The sequence below is a fragment of the Vigna umbellata genome, chromosome 4, assembly GCF_029865625.1.
Source record: "Vigna umbellata cultivar VRB3 chromosome 4, Vumbellata_1.0, whole genome shotgun sequence".
NCBI classification, from domain to species: domain Eukaryota; kingdom Viridiplantae; phylum Streptophyta; class Magnoliopsida; order Fabales; family Fabaceae; genus Vigna; species Vigna umbellata.
Genome location: NC_142168.1, coordinates 41,847,027 through 41,855,917, shown reverse-complemented (window position 1 = coordinate 41,855,917; position 8,891 = coordinate 41,847,027). Strand labels below are relative to the sequence as shown.

At 28.6% G+C, this 8,891-nt stretch overlaps 1 pseudogene; it reads left to right on the top strand.

Annotated features, from left to right (window-relative positions):
• The first annotated feature begins 3,254 nt into the window (after window positions 1–3,254).
• Window positions 3,255–8,509, top strand: LOC148200241 (beta-phenylalanine coenzyme A ligase-like; annotated as a pseudogene).
• The last annotated feature ends 382 nt before the right edge of the window (window positions 8,510–8,891 follow it).

Genomic DNA, 8,891 nt, shown 5'->3' with positions numbered 1-8,891 from the left:
ATTTGAAACAGAAAGTAGGTGGTGTTAGTTCAAATTATAAAAATTATTTTTCTAACTACGGATTTCCAAATCAAAATCTCAACTGTCAAAGTAAAGTACTATGTTTTAAGGTTTTGTACAAAATTTTTATTCCAATCTAAGAATTAATAAAGTGAGAATAAAAGGTTTAATTCAAAATCAAAGAGTATGTTGAAACCTAACTTTTATATTAAAGTACGAGAATTTCTTTTAACATAAATCTTTAGTTATAAACTATTTTTCAATAATACTCGTAAAAATTATTTCATTCCAATTTAAATTTACCGAATTATTGACGGTTATTTAATTAATAATATTATCGTTAGCTATTCCAGTTGCTACAAAAATTAATATATCACTCATCTTTGATATATTTCTCCATTCAGAGTGAAAACAGACATCAAGTTCATAATATCGAACTTGTACTCTAAGATGCAATCTCTCTTATTCACTAAAAGAATCAGGATAATTAATTTTTTTTTTGAATTTTATCAAAATTTGGAAATTAAATTTACAAGTATAAAATAACTGATAATATAAGATGATAAAAAAAATATTTACATTGTACTTTTATATAATTTTAACAATTATTTTATTAATAAAAATATGTTTTGAAGTTTTAAATTTTGAGGGATAAAACATAACGACATGAATTGATGTGTCCATACGTGTGTTACTAACTTTCTAAGTGTGTTTGGTATTTTAAAAGAAAAAGATATTAAAAGGTGAACATGATTATTTCTTTTCTCTTAAACTTCTTACGCTTATTTAAAAGAAATATTTAATGGATGCAACACTTATATGATGAACAAATTTTCTATAAGAGTGATAAATCACAAACTACTTGTTTAATCAAACATCAAAATACATTCACATGTTTTTAAATTGTTTTTTTTTTGTTTTCAGTCATTTAGAAGATGTTGAATGAGTGTTGAGATTGTGATAAATGTCACCTGGAAACAACAGGTAAACTGCTATCGAGGGTGGAAGCCAAAATTGTGAATCCAGACACAGGAGAAGCCATGTTTCCAGGTGAACAGGGAGAACTCTGGCTCAAATCACCTACTATTATGAAAGGTAATTAATATTTAATTAAACACTCAACTTTTATCAAAACTAAATAATTCAATACATAAGACGTTATTTATATAAAAGAGAAAGTTATATATATAATAGAAAATAGAAGGAAACAAAATAACTGATTATATAATATCTAATCATATTTTTATTTTAATATCTTCTAAGTTTGATGATTTCTAGCAAACTTTTGTAGATTTATCAGTTATTCGATGTTCCTTGATGTTAAGATAAATGAGAGTGAAGAGTCATTATTGAACAAATTCATGAATAAAATAATAATTAATTTTTATATGCTTTGGACCTCTTTGGGAGGGGTTATAAGTAAAGTGTATTGACACATTAGTTATTATAGAAGAGTATAATTGTGTCAATTGAAGCTTCAAAATATTTGAATAATTGTTGTAGCCAAACTTACTTGATTGGTTATTTGATAATAAGGTACAATAATATTTTAATTCTGTTGAAGATTTATATACAATACCTTGTTTGACAAATTTTCAAGAAAAGAATCACCAAAAGCTAGTGGTTGTAGTTAAATGTGTAGTTAATGGATTCTTCGTATATTGACTTTTTACTTGTAAATTGAAAAGGTAATGTCTGGCTTGGAAAGAGTCAAGTACATAAGCCTATGAATTAATCTTCTATATACAAAAGGATCCTGAATAAGATCACCATCATTGAGACTAAGCTTTAAATTGGGATTCGGTAATGTAAATGGTTTGCTACCTAACAAGCCAATATAATCAATCAAAGATAGAATATATTTTCTCTAACTCAAGGAAATACACTTGGTAGATCTAACAATGTTTAAACCTAAGTATTTGAGATGACTTCAAGTTCTTTAGTTTGAATAAGGAACTCAGTGTCAATTGTACTTTGTTAGCACAAGAAGAATCAAGGCCTCAAAAGATGATGATATAGGAAACAAAATTAGCAGTAAAAAATCAAAACTATAAGTGAAGAGAGTAATCATTTTTAGATTGTGTAAAACCATTGTTGTAATGTTGAGGAGAACTTGCAGAACCATTGTCTACAAACTTGTCTTAGTTCATATTTAGATTTATTTAACTTGCAAACCATTTCTTTTGTACTATACTTTGGAAAATATCCATTTATACTTCCTGAACTAACTCACCATTTAAGAAAGCATTGTTGATATCTAATTAGTGTAGGCTGCAAATTTTTGCAACAACAATTGAGATCCTTACAAGAGTAAGTTTTACCTATTAGTATTATGAAGTTTAATTTAGTCACACATCACTTAGTATTGTGAGATATTGTTATTTATTTAGCTATATAAGTAACCCTCTATTAAACTTGAAAGATACACCAAAATAAATATACTTCCTAGTATATGGATGTAAGCATACAATACTCAGACATTGGTACACTAAATCACGTTAAATTCTTGTGTCGTTTATTTCTCTCTTTTCTTTTATTATCTTATTCCTAACATAACCATCGGTAAAAAGTATGAGAAATTAGGGTGTTGTGTGTACCATTTGGCTATTAATTTGAGCTTTGTATATGTCGACTGAACCATCAACGTTATATTTCAATTTAAAAATTCATTTGTATTCTATAGGATGTAAATGTTCTTTCGAGTAAAGGGACTAAAATCAAATGCTAGTATCTTCAAAAGCCTTAATCTCTTAAGCCATGTAATCTCTCCATTTAGGATAAAAAATTAATTGCTAATAGAATTGAGGTCTTAAGTACTAGAAATTTGATTGGTAAAAGTTTTATACTCATAAAATGAGATTTTTCTCTATTTATATTATAAATTAATTTGATCTTTAGTCGATATAAGATCTCCTATATACCCTTTTATATTTATCATCACATGCATGTTAAGGACATCGAACATAAACTAAAATCTTGATTAGAATAGACTTTTAATGTCTCTACCATATATAAATATAGGAATAAAGTTATGTACTAATAAACTGGAATGAAAATGAAAATAAAAATATAACTTATTATATAATATATTTATTTTAATAACTTTAATGCAAGAATTTGTACCATAGGACCATTCTATTTATTAAAATTTCTGTCATGATTTTATAATGGTTAGTAAATTAAACTCAAACCATGCGTTGAAAAACATGTTTCTTTGCACTCCTCTTCAACTACTATATGATCCTTATCAAAGCATGGACAATGTTGGAGCAGGTTATGTTAACGAGCCAGAAGCAACCTCAGCAACTTTGGTGAATGGATGGTTAAGGACTGGAGACCTTTGTTATTTCGATAATGATGGTTTCTTGTATGTTATTGATAGGTTAAAGGAGTTGATCAAATACAAATACAAGGGCTACCAGGTAACAAACCTGTCGTTACTAAAAATCTGTAACATGTTTTACAAATATTAAGTATAAATTATTTTCTGTTATATGATTTGTTCGTTGATATTGTTGTTTGATGTGATATATAGCAAGGCATTGAAAATAATGTGCATTGCAGGTTGCTCCAGCGGAGCTAGAAAAATGATGCTGCAGTTATTCCGTAAGATTCTGTTGGCTATACTCATTTTTATCTAGAGTTTCTTTCAATGATACAAAGTCTCCGTAGGTTGTCCACTTTGAATTTAGTATCGAATACACAACGTCTTTCCATACTAGGTAAGCAAAGTTTCTCCAAGCTATAAAAGAAAGTTATTTAATTACAAGGTTCACACTATCTAGAGTGAATATCAAATATGTGTTCCTGCGAGGGGTTGGAAGGTAGAGAGAAGAAGAAGGATACCGAACGGTGGAAGGCGATAAGGGAGAAGAAGAGCACCGAACGGTGGAAGGCGAGGAGATGTCGAGTCGGACGATGGAAGGCGGTGTGGAATCGAGTTGAACAGCTGAAGGCGGTGAAGGCTCGATTCGAACGGTGGAAAGAAGTGAAGAACTGGAGTCGATCGATTGAAGAATCCTAACTGTTGTAATAGTGAGGATGAGTGAGAAATAATTATAATAAATAGAGCTATATCATGGAAAATATTCAGTATAAAATAATTATAGTAAATAGAGTTATATTATAGGAAAATATTCAATATAAGATAATTATAGAGAATAGAGTTATATTATAGGAAAATATTCAGTGTTTGATTATTGAGTTTGTTAATAGGCGGCTACAATCCTATGAGGGAGGTTATTCTCCCAACTATCCTTTGTTTACAGAATTCTATTACCATTAATAAGAGAAATTCATTCTTTCCAATCTTTTCTAGTCTTTCCTCCACGATGTTCAATCTTCCTTCCATTCTTCCCTCCATCACACCTTTCACTCCTCTCAACAGGATCCGGCAGGTCGGACCAATTGTTAAGTTCTGGAGTAGGAAACCTAATTAATCACAATCATAGTAGGCAGAAAAGATAATCAAAACATACTCCAAACAATAGACTCTAACCCTATTTATTTTGAATATTTTTCGCCCATCTTCTACGAAATATTTCCCTAGAATATAGCCTTATTTACTATAATTATCTTATACTGAATATTTCCCTATAATATAGCTCTATTAACTATAATTATCTTATATTGAATATTTTCCCATGATATAGCTCTATTTACTATAATTATTTCCCGCCCATCCTCACTACTACAACAATTAGGATTCTTCAATCGGTTGGCTCCAGTTCTTCACTTCTTTCCACCGTTCGAATCAAGCCTTCAGCCATTCAGCTTGATTCCTCACCGCCTTCCATCGTCCGGCACGACATCTCCTCGCCTTCCATTATTCGGTGTTCTTCTTCTTCTCCCTTACCGTCTTCCACTGTTTGGCTCGACCTCTCCCCGCCTTCCACCGTTCGGTGTCCTTCTTCTTCTTTCATATACTTTCTTCTTCTCTCGTATACCTTCCAACCCCTAACAGTTCCCCTTACTCTTAAAGAATAATTTCACATGCATGTAAATAGTTTACAATTATAACTTAGTCGTTTAGAAGATAGACTATTGCTTTTGCACCTTAGGACTTTGAACACTTAATCACATGCATGTATAATATTGATGATGTCTCTCAAGACTTTATTCTCGTTTTTTTCTTATATAGGTGTCCAAAAAGGATTGTTTGAGGATGTATGCTTATATAGTAAAACTTATAAGAGTTTTTCTTAAAATATCATGAGTTTTTGTTGACATCCTTTGGCTTGTACTTTGATGTAGTCGAAACACATTTTATATCTTGTAGTACATTAATGAGCTCTTGAACATGTAGACTTTAAGCCTAACTCAACCCTATAAAACCAACTTGTAAGGTAAGGTTTGCACCTACTTATATACTTTAAATTGGTCTTATCTCTAATCGATGTTGGACTTTCAACAGTTTTCCTACATAACTTTAGAAAGGCATCATACATTCTTATAGCGTTTGTTTTCTTCATTAAAGTCTTTTAACATCATCTCATCTACTCTTGTCTCTTGTATTTTCATCATGACTTAATGTGATTAGAGTTAAAAAGAACCTATTAAAGAGGGAGAAAAAGAACTTAATATATAAGAGTAAATATAAGAAGCATAAAAAAGAAATCAAGAAGAACTTCAAAGGAAGATTCAGAAAAGAAGACTTTAAAAAATAGAGAAAGAAATAAATACACAAATAAAATTGTAAGTGTTTTAGAGATTATAAAATATGCTAAAAGAATTAAAGAATATTCTATCATCTCTATAAGTACTTCTAAGAAGTATTATTATTAGCCTTTCATTTGCAACTTTTATATCATACCCTCCATCCATTTTCTTCTTGAAGTAAAGCCATGGTAGTTTGGCAAGCTTTCTCAAAGCTTTGATGACTTTTAGTTTCTTCATACAAATTTGAAGTTGATAGATGATCATCTATTGTCTAAAGAATACATTACCTTATATCTCTAAACAAAAGACTTGTTATTGATTATGATTAAGTATCACTTCCATAGTTTTAATTAAGTATGTTTTATATTAAATAACCACATTAAATATATTAAAATTATCTTGTTTATTGTTAAAACTTGGAGTGACAATTGATATAATTTAATATATTTAAGACTTTTATCTTATACTTAATTTTTCTTCTTGTTTTGACAAGCATTGCACGTTTGGCCAGTTGTTTTGTGTTGGATTTTTCATTGTTTAGGATCTTAAAGTAAAAAGAAAAAGGACAATTTATTAATGTTTCGTGATACAAATATTGACTGGTAATGCGAAAATGGAGTTAAGAGTTATCTTTTGAGAATGTAACTGGTGATGATTCTATTATTGAGATTCTAATTCTTTTTAAAGTTTTAAAATAAAGAATAATAATAATAACAATATAGAAACCACAATTTAATAAAATATAATAATAACTCGTTGAGTAGAATATTTATTATATATATATATATATATATATATATATATATATATATATATATATATGTATATATGTATAAAAGAATTAATAAACTTCACATATATTTATCATTAACAGATACCCCGACGAAGAAGCAGGGCAAGTTCCCATGGCGATCGTGGTAAGACAACCCCAAAGTTCCCTCACTGAAGCAGAAATAATCGATTTTGTCGCCAAACAGGTACCATTCCCTTGTGCCTTCAATGAGATTTTAAACTTTGAATTCCTACCAAAACATATATTAAAGTATTATTTATTATTAGTTCAATTTTAGAAATAATCGTTTCAGTATAATAATAATAATATTATATTTTCATTTTAATATAATAAGAACAAAAGTTATGATTTTTATATAAAAAAAATAAATTTTAATAATGATTAAAATAACTAAATATTTGTTTCATCTTTAGTATAATCATCACTACATATGTATATTAAAAGAAAAATTAATATTAATATAAAATCTTTAATTTTTTGTTTTATAAATTTAAATTTTTTAATATTTTTTAATTACTGATTGTTACAACTTGGTCACAACGGGACAGCGAACTGAAAACAAATAGATTTAAGAAAAGATGTTGTGAGTCGTCACCCTAATTTATTTTAAAAAAACTATAGAAAATCATCAAATAAAACTAAAAAATAATAATGTCAAGAAACTAAAAAAAATTGTTTTATGTACCTAAGGATTGACGTTGCTGGTAAGTATATCCATTTATGATGAACAATTAATGATTACATAGATAAATGTTTGTGAATTTGTTTGAAAATTATTTTGGATTCTTTGATATTTTTGAAAAGTGAACCCAACAAGGATTTGGTTTAACAAAATTGACATTTTGTTTGGTTTTAAATATTTTTATTTTTTTTTATTTTAAGAATGGTGGGAAAAAGGAAAGAAATTGGTCATAAGCCGATACTCTTTATTTTATAATTTAAAAAAAAAATTATTTGTTGGCAGAGTCTTCATGTGTGAGAACTTATTCTTCTCTATACTTTCTTTCCCTTTTCAAACTCTATTATTTCTACGTGTCTCCCTCTATTTTTTTCGTCTCCCTTTTATTGTCTAGCATATTTATGTATACAAAGATATCTTGTTTCTCTCTATTATAATTAAGTGATCATTAACTTTTAATGTCATCACAAAGTTGATGATGATTATAAAAATTTCTAAAGGTTTTTTTTAATAATTAAAAAATGTTTGAATATGTTATAATGGATATATATTGGTTCAGATAAACAATTATATTAATTTAACCAAAATATTACATTAATTTATTTAAGTAGTGAAACTATATAATAAAAATACGTCTTATGAATGTTTAAGCTAATCGTTTTTGTTAGGCTTAATTACCTACTTAGTCCCCATGTTCGGAGGTAATTTGCTGTTTAGTACCCGGTTTTAAAAATGTAGGCATTTGATACCTATGTTTTGAAATTTGTATCAATTGAATCCTACCCACTTAACGCCGTTATAAATCTAACGTTTTTCTGACTGTGTATGTGATTTGTGAACGAGCGTTTGTGGACGAGCGACGAGGACGCTCGTCCAGCGAAGAGGACGCTCGTCCAGCGAAGAGGACGCTCGTCCAGCGAGGCAGAAGAGGACGCTCGTCCAGCGAAGCTAACGCCCAGTCAGGCAGAAGAGGACGCTCGTCCAGCGAAGCGAACGCCCAGTCAGGCAGAAGAGGACGCTCGTCCAACGAAGCGAACGCTCGTCCATAACCGCTCGTCCACAAATCACATACACAGTCAGAAAAAACGTTAGATTTATAACGGCGTTAAGTGGGTAGGATTCAATTGATACAAATTTCAAAACATAGGTATCAAATGCCTACATTTTTAAAACCGGGTACTAAACAGCAAATTACCTCTGAACATGGGGACTAAGTAGGTAATTAAGCCTTTTTGTTATTATTTTTGTGTTTTTTTGGGATGCAGGTTGCACCATACAAGAAAATAAGGCGCGTAGGATTTGTGGACGCAATACCAAAGAATGCCTTGGGAAAGATACTGAGGAGTGACTTGAAAAAACTTCCACCTTCTACATTATAATGCTTCAATAACAAAACACAAAAAATATTTTAACAGATTTGATAAACAAATTTCTTTAAAATTTTGTTTTTTTATTTAAGTTTTAGTAATTATTTAATTTAATTTAATATTTTAACATAATTTAATATATTTAAATATATTAAATTAAATTTTATGTAGTTATTTTTTTTCTTATTACTATATTTATTTTAATTCTTTTGTTTTTCTAATATAATTATTATTTTAATATAAATAATATTTTAATAATTATTAAAATATAAAAATATATTAAATAATATTAGAATTTTAATTACATTGAATAATTATGAAATTTTAATTAAAACATAATTCTTAAAAAAATTATTGAAATCTGTTAACATATTTTATCCCATAAATAATTTTT